The 19,556-nt window shown below is 39.9% G+C and overlaps 1 long non-coding RNA gene across 1 annotated transcript in view; it reads left to right on the top strand.

The window, feature by feature from the left end:
• The window catches only part of LOC309637551, an 864,945-nt gene that overhangs the window by 327,565 nt on the left and 517,824 nt on the right, over positions 1-19,556 (top strand). The gene's annotated exons all lie outside the window — the stretch shown is intronic.

The raw sequence follows: 19,556 nt of genomic DNA, 5'->3' as shown, positions 1-19,556 counted from the left end.
AAACCACTAAAACAAAACCACCACCACCGCAACAAAAGACCTCCCTGGACAGTGAAAGATTATAGGCCCCCCAGTCACATCAGATAGGCAGGTATGATGCCAAGTCTCCCTGAACACCCCAACACCCCCAAGGGCCTTTCAGAGCCCACGATCCTATAAGACTAAGTCACACCAGTCTGATATCTGTGCAATTGTGTGGACCCATATTTGAACACTTCTCTAAGAATCACAGAATTTAATCACTAAATTATAAGAGACCTACACATTCCAACTAGTTAAAACCCTTCGTTTTGAAGATTAAATAAGTAAAGTAATCTTCAAAACATACTTATTGAGCCTCTATTGGGTGGCAGATGTTATTGCCTCATGACCCAGAAAGACTAGTTATTTTCTGAGCAACAACTGTGTGCTTGGCATGATGTTATATTTATAGGATGAACATAGTTCCTGCCCTTTGGGAGCTTTCCATCTGCTGCGGAGATACGCAATAAGCACATGAACAAATAGAGGGTGTGTAAACTGTTGCAAGCACTAAGAAGAAAACAAACAAGTACAATATCAGAGGATAGTAGGAGGAAGTAGAAAGCTGAGGCAAAGACATGGATGATGACTTGTTCTAGGCCACTCAAGAAGCTAATGTTTGACAGAGATTGTTGAATCGGGGAGTAATTATTAAGCTCTTACTATGTACCAGTGCTGTTCTAGGCACCGATAAAACAATGAAAACAAAGTTCTGGACTTTATGGACCTAAATTTAGTTTGGAGAGATAGGCAACAAATAAATGAGTGAATGAAATATACAGTATGTCTGCTATTTCTAATTAACGTGGTGAAATTAGGAAAAACAAAGCAGGGAAGAGGATGAGAAGTAGCAGGGCAGGGGTGACTTGCTGTTTTAAGTAGCTCGATTAGAGAACACCTCACTGATAAAGTAACATTTGGGCAGGTGCCTTACAGAGGTGAGGGCATGCGCTGTGTGAGTATCTCAAGGAAGAGCACGCTAGACCTACTTTAAAAGTAGGCACTAGCCACAGGTGGCTGTTCACATTGAAATTAATTAAAATAAACACTATTAAAAGTTCAGTTCCTTAGTTGTGCTACCATAGTTCAGGTATTCAACAGCCAACAGTTGTCTAGTGGTTATGGTATTGGATAGCATAAGTCCAGAACATTTCCATTATCACAGAAAGTGCTGTTGGGTAGACAGAGAGACTAGCTAGTGTACAAAGGCCTTCAGATGAAAGACAGCCTGAAGTGTCTGAACAACAGCAAGAAGACTGGTGTGGCAGGAGCAGGAGATTGAGTGTGAGAATAGGATGGGAGGAGGTCATAGAAGTAGTTGGCAGCATGGTGGGAGCTCATACTAATAGAGTGTGGAAGGCAATTGCAAGAATGTCGGCTTTCACTCTTGGTGAGATGGGAAGCCACTGGAGGGTTTTGAGCGAAGGGATTATGTGCTCAGTCTTATGTTTTAAGAGGATCATTCTAGCTACTCTGTCAAGAATATACTGTGCAAGGCAAGAGGCAGGACAGGGAGACGAGTTAGGAGACTACTGCACTCAACCAGGCAAGAGATGATGGCTATTTAATCCAGGTGAGAACCAGCTTCTGGATATTTTTAAGGGAAACCCTATAGGACAGAATTATCACTAGTAATTCAAGTGATGAGTGACATGGATTGGGTTTGTATTACTGGAGGTGGTAAAAGTAATTGGATTTTGATTTTATACTGAAGGTAGAGCCAACAGGATTTGCCAATAGACTGTAGAAGTGGTATGAGAGGAAGAGAGGAGTCCAGGATGATTCCAAGGTGTGAACAAATGAAGGATAGAGTTACTCTTAACTAATATGGGGAGGATTGGGGGTAGAGCATGTTTTGGGGAAAGATCAGGGGTCCAGTTTTGAACATGTTGACTTTGAGGTGACTTTAGGTGTCAGGGTAGAGCTGTCAAGTAAGCAGCTGCAGTCTTCCAGCAGAAGACTGGTTTTCAGGAGGGGGGTCTGAACTGGAGATAGAAATTTCAGAACCATGAATGTGCAGATGCCAGTCAAAGCCCTGAGACTAGAGTGAGTGTGGATGGAGAAGAGGTGTGAGAACTGAGCCGCAGGTCACTCCACCGTGAAGAAGTCAGGGAGATAAGGAGAAGGACTGGTCAGTAAGGTGGGAGAAAAACCAAGAGGGTGTGATGCCTTGGAAGCCAAGGGAAGAAACTGTTTCCAGGAGGAGGTGATCAACTGTGCCAAATGCTGCTCATTGTGCAAGTAAGATGAGGACTTAAATCAACCATTTGATTTAGCAGCATGGAAGCCATTGGTGTCTTTGTCAAGACCAGTTTCAGGGAAGGTTTCAAAGAAAGAATGAGAGGAAAGGAAGTAGAGAGAAGTTTTGCCTTAAAGGACAGGTGAGAAATGAGGCCATAGCTGGGGGGAGAAGTGGGTCAAGATTATTTCGGTTTGTTGAGATGGAAGAAATTACAGTACATTTGGATGCTGACAAGGATAATTCAGTAGGGAGGGAAATTTTAATTATGCATGAAAGAAAGGAAACAACTGTTAGGGCAGTATCCTAAAGTAGGCAAGAGGGGATGGGATCTAGTGAACAGTGAGGAGAGGCATGAATTTAGGTAGGAACAAGGATAGTTATTCCAGGAAGCAAACAGGAGTAAAAGGAGGGAAGGCAGAGCATAGGGACACAGATGCAGATGGGTGTGTAGATGTGGTGGTGAGAACATATGGAATTTCTCTTCTGATCGTGTCCATTTTCTCAGCGAAATTGGGAGAAGCTCATCAGCTGACAGTGAGATAGTAGGAGGAGTTGGGGAGCTGGAGAGAAAAGGCATGAAATAATTCTCTTAGGAGAGGGGGAGAGGGAATGATTGGGAAATGCTGCAGGATTACTGGGTACCACTGAGACCCTTTTCAGGTTAGTGGTCATAAACTTGAAGGCAGAGCATTTCTAGTGGTTGTAGTTTTTTTTTCCTCAGCCATGTTCAGCTATGCAGGTATAAATTCGGTGTTGTATAGAGCTGGAATTAGTCAGCGTAGGGTTTGCTTGGAGAGTATGAAAACAAGAAGGGACAGGGGAGTGAGGATTGTATGTACATCAGGAATGTAATGATATATACCAGGAATGCAAGCCGGGTAAGAAGGAAGTGAGGACACATGGGAGATGGAAGTGACGAGAAAATGGCATTAGGACTAAAGTGTTGCTTGTCCTATTTGGGTATAAAGAATAATCGAAGTAAGCTGGAATGACAGGAGGTGATGGGTGGAGAGTGGGATATTTGAAATTGAGAGTATGGAGGGTTGTTAGGAATGACAAAGTCCAGAATATGGCTGTGGGGTGAGTGACTGAGGTCACATGGGGGACAAGTTCACTGAAAAAGAGAAAGGACATTAAGGGATTAAGATGCCAGGCAATTGGAAGGGTTATCTACAGCAATATTAAAGTCATCAGGAATTACGACAAGAGTAGTATTGGAGAAAGTGACAGCGAGTTGGGACCTAAAATCTCCAAGGATAATTAGGAGTCACCTGAGGGTCTGTAGAAGCCTATACCAAGGAGGAGCAGTGAGTGGTTTAGCCAGATATTGGGGTGTTTTATGGAGGAGGGAAGGAGAGTAGTCTATAAATAGAAAGAATTACAGGACACTTTAGAACCCTTTTCTTTTCCTAAATGCCTGTATCATCACCTAACTCCCATAAATAGGGGATCCTTCTAGACAAGGGAAAGGTCTGGGTTCTGCTCCCCACCAGATTCATTGCCCATGATTTTTGTCAGTTGAGAACAACTATATGTGTTATAACACGTGTTATAACATTCCTGGGTTTCAAGGCTGAACAGACACATGATTGTTTGAGACACCGGAGGGAACACAGCCCACTGGTGAAATGTTGCAGTTCCAGAATCAGAGTATACTATATTCAAATGCGCTTTTCCCCACTTACTAACAGTGTGACTTTGGGCAAATCACTCAACCTATTTTTGTCCTCCATGTCATCTGTGTAGCTGTTATCTGAATTAACAGCAGTAACTACTTCATCAGATTATGGTGAGTGTTAAAGGATAATCTAAGTCAAGGGCCTTGAATGTACTATGTTTTTTGGTAAGTTTTACTATTGTTAATATTCAGGTTGTGATGTTTATCTTTGCTTAGCAAGATTTACTTTGCAAAGTACATTCATTCCCTAGATTGGGAATTGGTTCATTCCTTTCAAGAACTGTACTTGTAATTCAGGTAGATGACACCAGGGGGAGTAAGGGCCTGTTAGATTTCCCAGATGGGCTTCCTCCTGCGGTTGGCCCAGCAGATTATGTGTCCTCTATTCAAGATTTAAGAGGAGAATTCACTTGTGATCTTGAGCAAACCAATAATCTTCTGCATCTTAGTTTCTGTATCTGTAAATTGAGATAATACCACTTCTCTTATCTAATTCAGGATTAAATGAAGAATCACATGACAAGTGTGAATTACATTGTAAACCATATTGTTTCTGTAAATACAAGAGCTTTGTATTACTAGTATTACTAATACTAGGCTTTCATTCATTTTTAAGTGAAAATTTCCCTCAAATATCTATATAAACTGATATTTTTATAATTTGGGTTCATGAAATTTTGCCATTGTCCTCATGTGAAACTTTTAGATAGGTCTCAAATAGAAAAAAAATCTCTAGAATGGCAATCTTGTAGCTAACAGTTCACTAGAAAGTAAGTTCCAGGATGACAGAGATCATGTCTGTTTTGTTGCTCATTCTTAGTGATCAGCATAATACCTGACATATAGTAAGTGCTCAATAAATATTGTTGAATCAGTCAATCAATTGAACAATCACTGAATCAGTCAGTCAGTTGGTTGCTATTTGGAGGAAACGTATCCTTCCAACTTGTCTCATTTCTAACTGCTCCCCATCTTGAAATCTATACACTAATCATACCAGACTATATGTATCTCTAATATGTCATTTCCTTTAAAAGTAGTACAAGTCTGAGAAGAGTCAGCTATGCTTATAATAAGGTTGCAAGTAGGCTGTATGCTGACTATTTTACATGTATTATCTCTTAAATTTTTATAGTAGTATCCTATGGAGGTAATTACTATCATTATCTTCATTTTACAGGTAAGTTAAAAGACTAAAAGAGGTTAAGTTCTTGTCCAAGGTCTCGGTTAGTAAGCAGCAGAGCCTGTATTTGACCCTAGACAGTTTGCCTTCAGAGCCTATACCCCTGAAAACTTTGCAACTGAAATGAGGGCTTTAAATGCAGCACTCCTGTCTTGAGCATCTCTAGTTCATGTTTCAAGATGCCAACTTTGTAGATCACTTTGGTGAAAAATAGGATTTGATGAAACTGTGCAGTGAAGAAGTATGCTGTCTTTTCTTGCATTGTACAGTTATTGCTGCCTCTCAACTTGGTCTTTAGGCAAAATAAAGTCACTTCTTTTCATCTCTTCTTGAAAACTTACTTTTCAACTCTCAGAAGTACTGTGTTTTTAGAGAAAGAGGGGAAAAGGAGCAAAGCATGAAAGAGGAATTGGAAGAATAAGATAATTAGACAGAGTAATGTTCGGCTGGGCCTGTTTCTATATACATGGTTTAATATGAAGTACATCCTAGCAGGTCATAGAAGAAGCTTGTTTGATGTTTTCTTTGCCTTTCTGCAATATTTCCCCATCCATTCTCTCCTCCTCTGAACTCCTGATATAGGAATCTCAATTACACAACTTAGTATTTGACTTTGTGCTGTCTAGATATTTCTCAGCTGCAAGATTTCCTAAAATTCTAAGATTTTAGAAGTTAGAGTTAAAAGACACATTGGACACCATTTTTCCAAGTCCCTCATTTCCAAATGTGGAAATCGAGGCCTGGGCAATGTAAATTACTTGCCTAAGTTCACACAGCAAGTGAAGGACAGGGCCAGAATTGTAAGACAGTTCTGCTTGCTGTCAGACTAGGAGTTTGGACACTAGATTGCACTGCCTCTTGCCTTCTCAATTAGATTTTAAAAAATCTCATCCAAATATTCATTCTTGCATACAGCTAACAGACATTTGCAGAATGCTTCCCATGTGTCACACATGCACTAGGAATTGAGTTACAAGGAATAAACCATGGTCCCACCTCAAGCAGCTCAGGCATGGAGACCAAACATTCCCTTGAATACACACCCTCACAGGTGGTGAGCATTAACAGAGGTGTGTACGCAATACACCCACTCTGGAAGGGTGTATTGGTCCTCTCTGTGTGTCCAGATAATTCCCTGAGCAGGAGTCTCCCAGGCAGGCTGGGAGGCAGAGCGCACCCATGCTGAGCAATGAATTTGTGCAATGGAGGAGGATGGTGTGGCATATAAGGTAAGGAGGTGTGAGGATGAGATAGGACACCTGGAGGGAGGGAGCCTCTTGGGGAGCAGTGGGCAAAGAGCCTATGGGGAAAGGGCCAAGTTGTGAAGGGCGTAATATGGCATACTGGAAAGATAGACTTGATGCTGTAGGGAATGGGAAACTACTGCAGGTTTTTAAGCAGGAGAATAATATGATCAGACGATATTCCCTCTACTCTTCTTAAATCTTCACCTAGAGTCAGGCTGGTGCTGGGTAGATAATAACATGAACTTAATTGACTTAAAAACAGAAACAAGAGGCAGTGGAAAATTTCCAATCACATGTACACTTTCTCCTTCAGGAATTTCTGGAAAATAGCATGCTTTATTTATTAAAATTTAACAGCATTTTTGGAAACAGCTACAATGCTTTATTATATCCGGTGGTTTTGCTGTAAAATTGACAGTGTTTGAAATAAAGGAGTAGCTCACTTATTCTCTCTCTCTTATTTTTTATACGTTTTGTTTGAGATATAATTCATATACCACAAAATTTACCTTTTACCTTTTAAAAGTGTACACTTTGGTGGTTTTTATTTTAGTATGTTCGCAAAGTTGTACAGCCATCACCACTAATTTCAGAACATTTTCATCACCTACAAAGAAATCCTGTACCCGTTAGCAGTCGCTCCCTATTCTCTCCTCCCTCCCCCAGCCTCTGACTACCATTAATCTACGTTCTGCACCTTTTTTCCCCAAAGGATTGGCCTATTCTGGACTTTTTGTATAAATGAATCGTACAGTAGGTGGCCCTTTGTGAATGGCTTCTTTCACTTAATGTATTCAAGGTTCAGCCATATACCAGCATGGATCAGTACGCCATTCCTTTTCATGGCAGAATAATATTTTATTATAATATATAGCACATTTTGTTATCCATTCATCAGTTGATGGACATTTGGGTTGTTTCTACTTTTTGGCTCTTATAATGTCACTATGAACATTCATATATAAGTTTTTGTGTGGACATATGTTTTCAGATCTCTTAGGTGTCTGTTTAGGAGTGGAATCGCTGGGTTATATGGTAATTCTATGTTTAACCTTTTGAGGAACTTCCAGACTGTTTTCCACAGCAGCTGCACCATTTTACCTTCCTACCAGCAGTATACAAGGACTTCAATTTCTCCATATCCTCCCCAACACGTGTTTTTATTTATCCTCTCTTCTGAAGGAGTGGTTCTGCACTTGGCATTAACACCAGAATCTCACTATAATGCTGTCCTACAGGGAGGCATGTAGATAAAGAAATGTAGAAGGAGACAGCATGGGTTAGTGGAAAGTGCTCACAGGGATCCATATTGAGCACTTAATGATCAGAGGTAGACAGTTAGTGGGCATTTCAAACCCACCTTAACCTTCGTTTCTCTTTGGGCTGTTTCCTTATATACTGATTAGATTCTCTATTTCCTTCTATGAATAGTGCCTAATAGTAACATTCTCCAATATTTTTAAAAAATATTTTTACAGTCTCCTTTTGTGATTCTAGAATAAATTGAGAGCCTTCACTTTTCCTGGGCTTGCTTTGTAGATGTTTGTAAACTGACCTTTTGTCTTATCTGTGATACTTGGATATTAAACCTTGCAGAAGATGTTGTGAAGCTAAATTTTATAAATTACAAGTCCTTGTCCTTATCTGGGGCCTTTTCCAGTGATAATAGACAGGACCATTTATCTCAAATCGCAAAGAACCCATAGCAAGAAAATAACATTCCAAGATGAGATCCACAGAGAGACATGGCAAAGCGTTCTCCTTTCGCCTCTTCCCGTTATATTCCCCATTGTTTATTTAATGACTGAATTGTTGTGGTGGAAGAGAGGGTGTTTGTTGCCCTGGGAGGGGATTAGGAAATATGCTGCAGTTTGATGAAAATAGTAGAGGGAGCGGGTGCTCCGCTCTTACCATGTTGTTGGATGTATACCAACCTGAGGTGTAGATGCCTATACATGCATCTTTGCCTGAAGGCTTTTTTTGATCACCTTAGGGCACTCACCTGCCTTCAGGCTGGAAGTACTGGGGAATTAGCACCCCAGGAGTAGTCCCTAACCGACAACTCATAAGAGTTGGTGTATGTATTAGTTTCCTCTTGCTTTTGTAACAAATTATCACCAACTCAGTGACTTAACACAAATTTATTATCTTACAGTTCTGGAGGTCAGAAGTCCAACACAGGTCCTGTGGGACTAAGTTAAGGTGTCAGCAGGGCTGAGTTCTTTCCAGAAGACCTAGGGGAGAATCGGTCTCCTCACTTTTTCCAGCTTTTAGAAACAGCTCACTTATCGGTCTCCTCACTTTTTCCAGCTTTTCCACTTCTTTGGCTTGTGGCCCCATATTACTTTGACCTCTGCTTCCATGGTCATATTTTCTTCTCTGACTTTGACTCTCTTGCCTCCTTCTTATAAGGATTACACTGGACCCATCCAAATAATCTCCCCATCTCAATGCCCTTCCTTAATTTAATCACACCAGCAAGTCCCATTTGTTAGCTAACAACATATCTACAGGTTCTGGGCATTAGAACACAGACATCTTTGGGGGTCATTATTCTGCCTACCTCAGTGTAAAATAACCCAGTTCCCTCACTCCTTGAGTGAGATAGCTCTGAGCATACGTTCTGCACAGTTTCCAGAGTTACCCAGCAGTCCTTTGCTCCAGCTATCCATGTTGATTACTTAATTATATTATATTATTATAATTATATTATATTATAATATATAATATATTAATATAATATATAATTATATTAATATAATATATATTGTATATATAATATATATTATATATTATATATATTATATATATTATATATATTATATATATTATATATTATATATATATAATTATATAATATATAATTATATTAATATAATATACCCTTTCCTGGTTTCCTTCCCTTTCCTGTTTCATTAACCCCCATTTCCTGGAAGAACCTTCCACATTCAAATACATACGGTCCCCAACTTACGATTGTTCTACTTATGATTTTTCAACTTTACAGGGGTGTGAAAGCAATATACTTTCAGTAGAAACTGTACTTTGGATTTTGAATTTTGATCTTTTCCTAGGCTAGTGATATGTGGTATGATGTTCTCTTGATGCTGGGGAGTGGCGGCTGCATCTCCTGGTCAGCCACACAATCACAAGGGTAAACAACCAGTGCACTTACAATCATTCTGTACTCAGACAAACATTCTGTTTTTCACTTCATTCTGTTTTTCACTTTCAATATAGTATTCATTACATTACAGAAGATATTCAATACTTTATTATAAAATAGGCTTTGTGTTAGATAATTTTGCCCAACTGTAGGCTAATGTTCAGAGCATGCTGAAAGTAGGCTAGGCAAAGCTATCATGTTCGATAGGTTAGGTATATAAAGTGCACTTTCTACTTAACGATATTTTCAACTTATGATGGATTTATGGGGACGTAACCCCATCGCAAGTCAAGGAAGATCTGTACTTCCATTCAAATCTCAGGGTCTACTTCTTTTTTTTTTTTTTTTTTTTTTAACGTCTTTATTGGAGTATAATTGCTTTACAATGCTGTGTTAGTTTCTGCTGTATAACGAAGTGAATCAGCTATACACATATACATATATCCCCATATCCCCTCCCTCTTGCGTCTCCCTCCCACCCTCTCTATCCCACCCCTCTAGGTGGTCACAAAGCACCGAGCTGATCTCCCTGTGCTATGCGCTGCTTCCCACTAGCTATCTGTTTTACATCTGGTAGTGTATATATGTCAATGCTACACTCTCACTTCGTCCCAGCTTACCCTTCCCCCTCCCTGTGTCCTCAAGTCCATTCTCTACATCTGTGTCTTTATTCCTGTCCTGCCTCAGGGTCTGCTTCTTACAGCTCAATTGCTTAATATCTGTAAACCCTTAGAAGAGTGAATTTCTTTGAGTACTCAAAAAATGATGGGAGTAGGGGCTTCCCTGGTGGTGCAGTGGTAGAGAATCCACCTGCCAATGCAGGGGACACAGGTTCGAGCCCTGGTCCGGGAAGATCCCACATGCCGTGGAGCAACTAAGCCCATGCACCACAACTACTGAGCTCTAGAGCTTGTGCTCTAGAGCCCGTGAGCCACAACTACTGAGCCTGCGTGCCGCAACTACTGAAGCCCGCGCGCCTAGAGCCCATGCTCCACAGCGAGAGAAGCCACCACAATGAGAAGCCCGCGCACTGCAACGAAGAGTAGCCCCTGCTCGCCGCAACTAGAGAAAGCCCACCCGCAGCAACGAAGACCCAACACAGCCAAAAATAAATAAATAAAATAAATAAATTTATATAAAAAAAATTATGGGAGTAGGTCAAATGGACACTGGAGCCAGCTTGAAGGAACTCCCACTAGCCAAATCTAGACAATAAATAATGATTATAAAGGATTACTACCTATTGAATAAAGTAAGGATCCATGAGTCCTCTGATAAAGAAACAACAAACAGATAAATAAGAAGGGAAAGTTCTTCCTTACCGTCAAATCCAACTAATAAATGAAGAAAGGAGGATAGAATCATAAAATCATTATTTGGCAAACATCATAATAATAACTGATTCAAGCAAGAAAGTTCGGTGGATGCTAAAACCAGGGGGTAAAAATTTGGGAATAACAGGAGTTTACATAGTCTCAAAGTATTTCCCTACAAGGACATCATAAAGGGTAAAAGAGTAGCTTGATGGTGGAGAAATCTGGTAGCCATCACCTTAACCAAATTATCTAATTGGTCAATGGGACATAATCATCTGCCTTCCGATATGAGGCACTGAGAGGATCTCAGTGTATTCCTGCCAAAAGGCATAACTTGAATCTAATCATGAAAAAAAGTGACAGAACCAAATTGAGGGACACTCTATAAAACAACTGACCTGTCCTCTTAAAAAAGGTCAATGTCATGAAATACAAAGGAAGATTCAAGAACTATAACTATTCCAGAATAAACGAGACTAAAAATACATGAAAGCTAAAAGAAATACATGATCTGGAGTTTTTATTTTGCTATTAAGAACATTATTAAGGCAACTGAAAAAAATCTGAATAAGGGCTTTAGATTAGATAATAGTATTTTATCAATATCAATGGCCCTGATTTTATAAATTGTACTGTGGTCATGTACAAGAACATTCTTATTTTTTATGCTTAGAATACTTAAGAGAATTTTCTTATTTTTGAGAAATGCACACTGAATTATTTAAGGATGAAGGAACATCATATAAGAAACAAACAGTTCAGAAGAGAGAGAGACAATGAAACAAATGTAGTAAAATGTTATCATTTGGAGGATCTGGGTAAAAAGTATCCAGGAATTTTTCGGTACTATTCTCACAGGTTTTGTCTATATCTTAAGTATGGCAAAAATTTTTAAATGCAAAAAGTATAAGGCATTTTAGTTATTGAGTCATTGCCCTGCTTACCTACAGGTTGCTGTGTTGACATTGTGAGATAAATAAAATGTCCTCGGCTTTCTTAAGCCACACTGTCTCTGTCTTCACTGTGTCCCAGAGATGTGTTGACTGTTGAGTAGAGTTTCTAATACCTGCAACAGAGCACTGGATTGAGAATCAAGAAACTGAAATTTGAGTTCTGGTTCAGTAGTTGTGTGACCTTTGATAAGTCATTTTACTTTTCTTGGCTTCAAACCGTGTCTGGAATGTTAAAGATTTTAACTGTTCTTTGATTCTTCTTCATCCCTTCCAGAACACTCATTTATGATTCTCTAATGTCCTTTGGATATTTGAATAACTGAATCTTTTCTTCTGGGTATGGTTCATAATGACTTTGCCTTATAATACATTCCACTGGATGTGGCAACTATGACATCAAAGAAATTTCCAGTGGAAGGTTATTATTTGTTTGTTGTTGTTATTGTGAAGGAGGGAAAAAGCCAGGCAAAATATTCAAGAAAATTATTCAGTCTGTGATTCCACTTATTAGATTTCTCACATAGGATATTTTATAAGCTTAGGTAATCAAATTTCATATTAATGACTACTGGGAACAATTTTCTTGGTGTAACAAATTAACCCTTTTTGCTGAGTTAGTTTGAGCTGGTTTATTTCCAGAACCTCCAGGCATGTGTGAGTTCCTAACTTACACTGAAGGAGAGAATGAACAGTCTAGTGGAAACAGCTAGGAACAGGGCAGTTGAGCTCAGCCACTGAATCAACCCTACAGCTGCTCTGCTCCTTGGTATTTGGCTGGGGGTAGTTCTCTAGTCATTGCCCTTCCTCTTTTTTTTAAATAGAGGTAATGAGGCTTGAATCTCTCTCTTGCCTCTCAGAAGTGCTGCAGTGATGAATGGAAATGCCATTTGAAAACTGCTGTGCCTCCTTTGCTAGGGAGATATTTCAGTAACAAAGCATCCTCATCAGAGTACAGTCAGCTCCTGCTGTAATGCCAGCACCCAGGGTATTGAGTCTTCTCATATTAGCAGGATGTACAATGTACTGTAGGTAGCCATGCTGGGGGAAAGGAACAGACCGACCGCCCTCTTTCTCCCACACCAGTTATTTTTATTCAGTACTTTCATTTTCTTCATAACACTTATCATAAGCTGAAATTAATTAACAAATTATTGAACTTATTTATCTCTGGTTGCCCGTCAAGAATATAAAAGTTCAAGGGGGGCAGGAACCAAGTACGCTGTGTTCTTCTTGTGTCCCCAGCACCCAGCACAGTGCCTGACAAATAGTAGGGGCTCAATAAAGATTTATTTAGTGATGAATGAATGAATTATATAACCCATGATCTAATCTTCTTGTTCCTTTATGACAGGATTTGACCACATATGCCAAGATGCCAAGATAACTGCCCATGAGCTTTCAAATTCCAATAACTGAATAGGCAATTTCCCATGAAAGTGATTTTAAAGATACCAATTATAGACGAGAAATAAATAAGTTGACACATGATACCAAACATGTGGGTCTCTCCTATATCAATGGGAACTTCTTAAGGAGCTTTAGCATACGTATCTGGTAGCACTGAAATGGGTAATTCACCAAGTATCAATAGATTCTTTTTAAGTTTGGAAAGTAATTTGTTCATCTCTTTATTTTTCTGATGAAGAAATTCTTAACACACATTTTGTTGTGTTAAGTTGCTGTAAAAAGTGCACCCTTTTTTTTCTTTTTGTCAGTTTTGAAAAGCCAAACAGTTCATACTACTGAGGCAGAAAGGGGGTGAGGGGGTAGTAGGGATACACACTGAGATTAATCATTTGCCCTAGATAATCTCCAACCGGTGTACCACCTCTATAGGTGATTGATTTTTGTTTCTATACAGCTTTAAAAGGTGAGGCAATTTGTGTGTTGAACCTTCCATCAACCACCTGTGAGGATTTGAGTCACCTGTCCCTCCAGCCTCCTTTGTTCTGGTGCCCAAAGTCTGATGACCTGGAGCTATGCATGAAATGAGGGTGGGGAAGGGTGGAGACTCTCGCTGACTGCTTCAATTCCTCAATGGTAGTTGAGGTTGGGAAAGAGCCTTTGTTCTTGAAAGCTGTACTTTTTTTTTACTCTCTGTATAAATTCTAGGAGGTCTTTTTTGTGTATATTTTGGACGCTTATTGGATCTCTTTGCCTTCCTGAAGAATGACATTGATTATGTTATTGTTCAAAACCCTTCACCAGTTCCCCAACACTTGTAGATAAAGTCTTCAGCATTCACTCTGCACTTTTCTTACAATCAAATTCTAGAATAGTGTTGTGGTTACGAGCATAGATTCTGGGATTAAATATCTGATTCTGCCTCTTGGATGACCTCGGGCAAATTGCTTAATGTTTCCAAACCTTCTATTTTCTCATGGAGCAAACAATGGAACCTATCTCCTGGGGGTTGTTTTGAAGATTAATTAAAATTATGCATATAAAGTGCACACTCTTATGCCTACAACATTGTAAAGGCTCAATAAAAGGTTGTTATTTTTACCACCTCTCTCCCCTGATCCAGCAAATGGAACTAATTACTGCTGCAAGCACTATTGCAAGTACCCCATAATTTACATTTTCTTTCAGACTTCTTTTGCCTCATGCTTTTCCTCACTCCTTCCCCTCTTTCCCAGTTCGAATGTTCTTCGTTCTCTGATGCCCCCTCACAATGTTGCCTCCTATCTAACTGCTTCCACAAAAGTAATTCCTCCTTTCCTGCTCCCCACACTTCTAAGTGACCTCTCCTTTCTTTAAATCCTGTTGACATTTTTTTCTGAGGTGAAAGTGGCAGCCACTTGAATCAAGGATGCTCTTCTGGACTCCCTTTTGGTGGCTGAGATCTGGAGTGTGTTTCTTCCTTTCCCCTGCATCTCTGAGGTAACATCAGTCCTCCCTAGCATGCTGCTTGGCCTTAACTGGTAAATGCAAGCTCCCTGTGATCATGTCCGGCACACAGTAGATGCTCAATAAATATTTATTCAGGGAAAGGATCTGTGTGGATTGAAAGGAACTCTCTGTGGCTACCATGTGTATCATTCCATCAGAAGACCGCATTTCATCCTAAATTTGAAATTCCTCAGTAAGTGTGTGTAGTGAGATTCGAAGACCCTTTGAACTTTGAGCCTGGGGAGGATTTGGTGACATGTCAGATATATTTTATGGCTCATGAATTTAGGTTGGTTTTGGGGATTCTATATGTGAGAGCTGAATCTTTTCAGATTCATAGTTCTTTTCTCTGTGATAGCTACCATTTTCACTCATGATCCAGGTTAAAAATGATTGCATGGGAAAAAGAGTGCTTTGTTATTTGAACAGATTATGATGGATTATTTCTGTCTTGTCATCTTCTTCCTTCGCAAGATGGTAGAAAAAAAAGATGAAGTCCCCTATATTTTGAAAAAAATGCTTCTTTTCAAGAATAGAATTGGCCTTGGGGCCGGGCTGCTACCTGTGGTTTTGCTCAGCGCAGTTGATGTGGGCAAGGTGTTGAGGTTAAAAACAGAAAGGAATTTCCCACCTATATTGTAGGAGCTAAAAGCAGGACTTTCATAACCAGAGCACTGTATGACCACAGATTATTTGTCCTTGACAGACTAAATGAAATAAGCCTGATACAATTATCTTTTTGATGCAAGGTGGGAAAATTTGGGGGGGAAGCTTAAGTTTGCCTGTTTCTGAAATTCAGGAGACCGTGGTTCTAGTTTCAGTTTCTCTACTCACTGGATGGGGAGATTTGGCCAAGTTGGTATCTTTCCCTGGGTCTCACGATGTAAAAGATAACTTAATGACTAGGACCCTGCCTCTACTCTTCTAGGTCCAGCTAGAAGTTCTCTTCACTCCCCAGGAGAAAACCCAAGTGAGAGAGGGGCTAGGAGTGATTGTAGAAATGTCAGAGTGCTTTGCTTAGAGAAAATGAGAAAAAAGGAGGGAAAAGGAGACCGATTCACAAAAGATCAATTTAAGAGGCTCTTTTTCAGCAAACTTTGTCCTTTCTCTGCTTCTACCATGGTTGCATGGTACAGAGCTTTTAGGGAGGTGGTGGTCTCTCTGCACTCTGCCCCAAAGCAGTTTTCTGTCTACATTGTCCCCATTGTTTGGCATTTCTACAGTCACTGCATTGCATGGCTTTCTTTCCATTTCTCCCCTAGTGGCATTACTCTTAACAAAACTCTTCCCCAGCCTGCCTGTTGGTAGTTGTGAAACATGAGGGAGATTGTATATGAATTTCTGCTTGTCTGCAAAGCACAAGGCTTTATGGGAAAAACAAAAAGAAAAACAAAAACAAAAAGGTAGCTATGCTATTTTGACTAAGGCTTCCACAGTTTGGGAATTGGGAAGGTGTACTCCACTGAACTATAAAGAATATGTACTCATCTGCATGGGGAGTACTCGAGGCTACCAAAGCCACTGACAGTTGCTATATGCCCAGACAATGTAAGCTGTTGTGTGGTGTGTTCAGGAAATCCCAACAATCCTGGGTCACCAAAAGTGGCTCAGCTCAAGCAGATGTCCTAGGTTGCATGATATCCAGAAACTTGGATTGAAATGAAGGCAAAGTTTCCCAGTCCTCAATACAGAAGAAAAATAGAAAGAAAATACAAGAAATGCAGTCTGTTCCCCAAATCAACCAAATGCCATCTTGCTCCCTGCAGCAGTCCAAAAATCTATTATCAGACAAAACAAAATCTAACTAGGAAGATGAATCTGCTCCTAGCAAAAACTTATTTTTCACTCCAAAGTCAAATTGTGAATGAATTCACTCATTCACCAAACTGCTATTGACTTTAGGATTGCCCAGTGTTTTTCATTGTCTACAAAACTGCTTGTCTCGATTTATGTACCTAATGGGAAGATAACTATAACTTACATTGTCTGTCCGGGTAAACGGATTGGAATGAAGACATCTGTAGAATGGTTATTTTAATCTTTCTCCAGAGGAAGACCAATAATTCAGAGAGTGAGTTGAGGGAATGTGAAAATAGGCTTGGACAAATCCCCCAATGAAAAAAACACTGCTAAATATTATGTCCCACTAATATACTTATTAAGAGCAGAATTAGGAAAATGAAACTTCTCTACCAAACTCTTCTTGCTGTCATGAATTTCTATTCTCAGGAATTAATCACATTAAGAATCCAAAGGAAATCCCATATGAATGGATTCTAGATTCAGAAGTATTTTGTATTAGGTTACACTACAGTGTTTTTGACCTGTTTTGCTTTGGGGAACAAAGAGGGGTGCAGTGTGTGAGTCTGGAGGTAGATGTGTCAAAGTATGGCTTGTTCTTTATTGCTATTCCCAGCCCAAGGCCTAGTTTGTTACGTTAAAAAATCAAGTTTTTTTGTAAACAAGAGAACCAGAAATATTTGTATTTAGTGGGTAAGGAGCAAGTTGAACAGAGAATTTTTGTGCTTTAAGATCTCACATAATCAGTTTCCATCTTCCAAACACACGCTTCCTATTTCCTTGACACCACAATCACCAAAGGAAACCTGAACTAACTGCAGGCCACTGATGGGTAGACATATGCAATTAGGGCAATCTCTCATTTGTTTAATGCTTAGGTTTTATGTATTTCCGCAGTTGAGATTCCACGTTGAAGCCTCGGGGCTTGGGAGGTTCATCAAGTTGCTCTTGCAAGCTTCTCTTATCTCACCAGGAAGGCACTCCTCCAGGGATTATGTGGAATGGCTAAAAGAAATTAAATTGGGAGCAAAGCTCCTTCTGGGGCCCATAGCCCCCTTGTATTACTCAGCCTCACCTTCTCATCTCTGCACAAAAACTTTCCTCCTGCCTCAGCTTCCTATTTAGTTACTCTGTATTTTTAGTAGCCCTTTCCTCATCGCCAGAATGCCTCCAGAATCCCCAGCTCCTCTGAGAAGCCTTCTTCCATGTCATCGGAAGCTCTGTGATCATGGGGATTTGCTTCTTTCACCCAGAACACCCTCCCTCTGAATGTTGGCTCCTTGAATGCTCACCACATCATTTTTTTTTTTTTTATAAATTTATAAATTTATTTCTTTTTGGCTGTGTTGAGTCTTCGTTGCTGCGCAGTCTTTCTCTGGTTGCGGCGAGCGGGGGCTACTCTTCGTTGCGGTGCGCGGGTTTCTCATTGCGGTGGCTTCTCTTGTTGAGGAGAACGGGCTCTAAGCGTGCGGGCTCAGTAGTTGTGGCACTTGGGCTCTAGAGCGCAGGCTCAGTAGCTGTGGTGCCGGGCTTAGTTGCTCCGCGGCATGTGGGATCTTCCCTGACCAGGGCTTGAACCCGTGTCCCCTGCATTGGCAGGCAGATTCTTAACCACTGCGCCACCAGGGAAGTCCCTCACCTCATCTTTTAATTCTGAGCTTAGGTAGTAAGATTTGAAGTTTGAGCTCCCCAGCTGACCAGGGTTCTTTTTCCTGTGCTTTCATGCCACGATTTCATCCTCTTGGTGGCAGCTCTCATACTGGGTGATCACTTATGTGGATGTTCATCTTTCTTTGTGACGGTGCACTGGAGAGCATGGGCATGGGACGCTTATTTTTATGCCCCTAGTGCTTGATGTAGCAGAGGTAAATTGCCCCCAAAGGAAGGAATTTTTCAATCACTGGATACCCATACGATTATACAGACTTTAACAACAGGCTTTCCAAGAGAATTTAATAAATAATATGAGAAGATGCTTATTTTTTGCATGAAGAAAATAAAAACCAGTATACAAAACCATATATACCAGGATTCTAATTCTATATTCATAAATATGTATATTTTTATAATTATTGTATATATACATATATAAATATACACACAGAGGGAAAAAGGACTAGAAGAAAGTACACCAAAATCTCACTTGGTTATTTTGATAAACACTATTTTTTCTTACTATTTTTCTCCAGATTGTGTATAGTGAACATATGTTAGTGTCATAATCGAAGAAAAATAATACCATTTAAAAATGAATGGCAGATAGGAACTATCTTATGATGGCAGGGGTACACCTAAGCCAGTTAGAATAAAATTTGGTGAAATAGAGCATTGTTCTGTGTGATATTCTAACAAGGGGAAAAATAATACAGGAGCATACATTTTTAGTTAATATTCATAGTGGCCTTTTTTTCATAGTTTTATCAGTAGAGTAAGAGGTATTTAAACCAATTTGCTTCTTATAAGATAGAAAGTAATATATTTTAAAATGAAGGGCTATTGAGATCACAAAGATATGGCATAAAACTCTTCACTTAAAGGTACCCCAGGGAGTTTATCCTCCCTGAAAACCTCCCTCGCCTCCGCCCCCCCGCCATACACACACACTGGTCCCCTGGAATGACTTACAGGAAAGTTAAGATTAGATTACACTGAGCACCAGAACAAGTCTTTGCTCTGGGTGATGTGGTGTAAAACAGGTCAGAGAAATGATTAAAATGTGAGGCTGACCTTAATGGTTACAAAAGAAAAAAACTGAGGCAGAATTTTTCTCCCTACCAAAGCCTGTGGCATTAATCCCACGTTTATACACCTTTTGTAGGAAGGTCCTTGCAAGATCCTCACAAGGTCATGAAACCTACCCTTTTTCTTGCTTCTCACTCTCAGGGAAGAACTAAATCAATCAAGCAAATGAGATGGCCAGCCCAGTCCTCTGGGTGCCTTTTAGCTACAGAACAGTTTAGTGGTTAGTCTTGGGCCTTAGAGTCTGACAGCCAGGGTTGAAATCTTGGCTTCAAGATTTGACTTCAAATTAAGACTGATGAACTGAGGCTCAGTTTCT

Source organism: Balaenoptera physalus, assembly GCF_965194825.1.
Source record: "Balaenoptera physalus genome assembly, chromosome: 11".
Lineage (NCBI taxonomy): Eukaryota > Metazoa > Chordata > Mammalia > Artiodactyla > Balaenopteridae > Balaenoptera > Balaenoptera physalus.
Note: the sequence above shows the minus strand (reverse complement) of the source record. Positions and strands in the feature narration are given on the sequence as shown.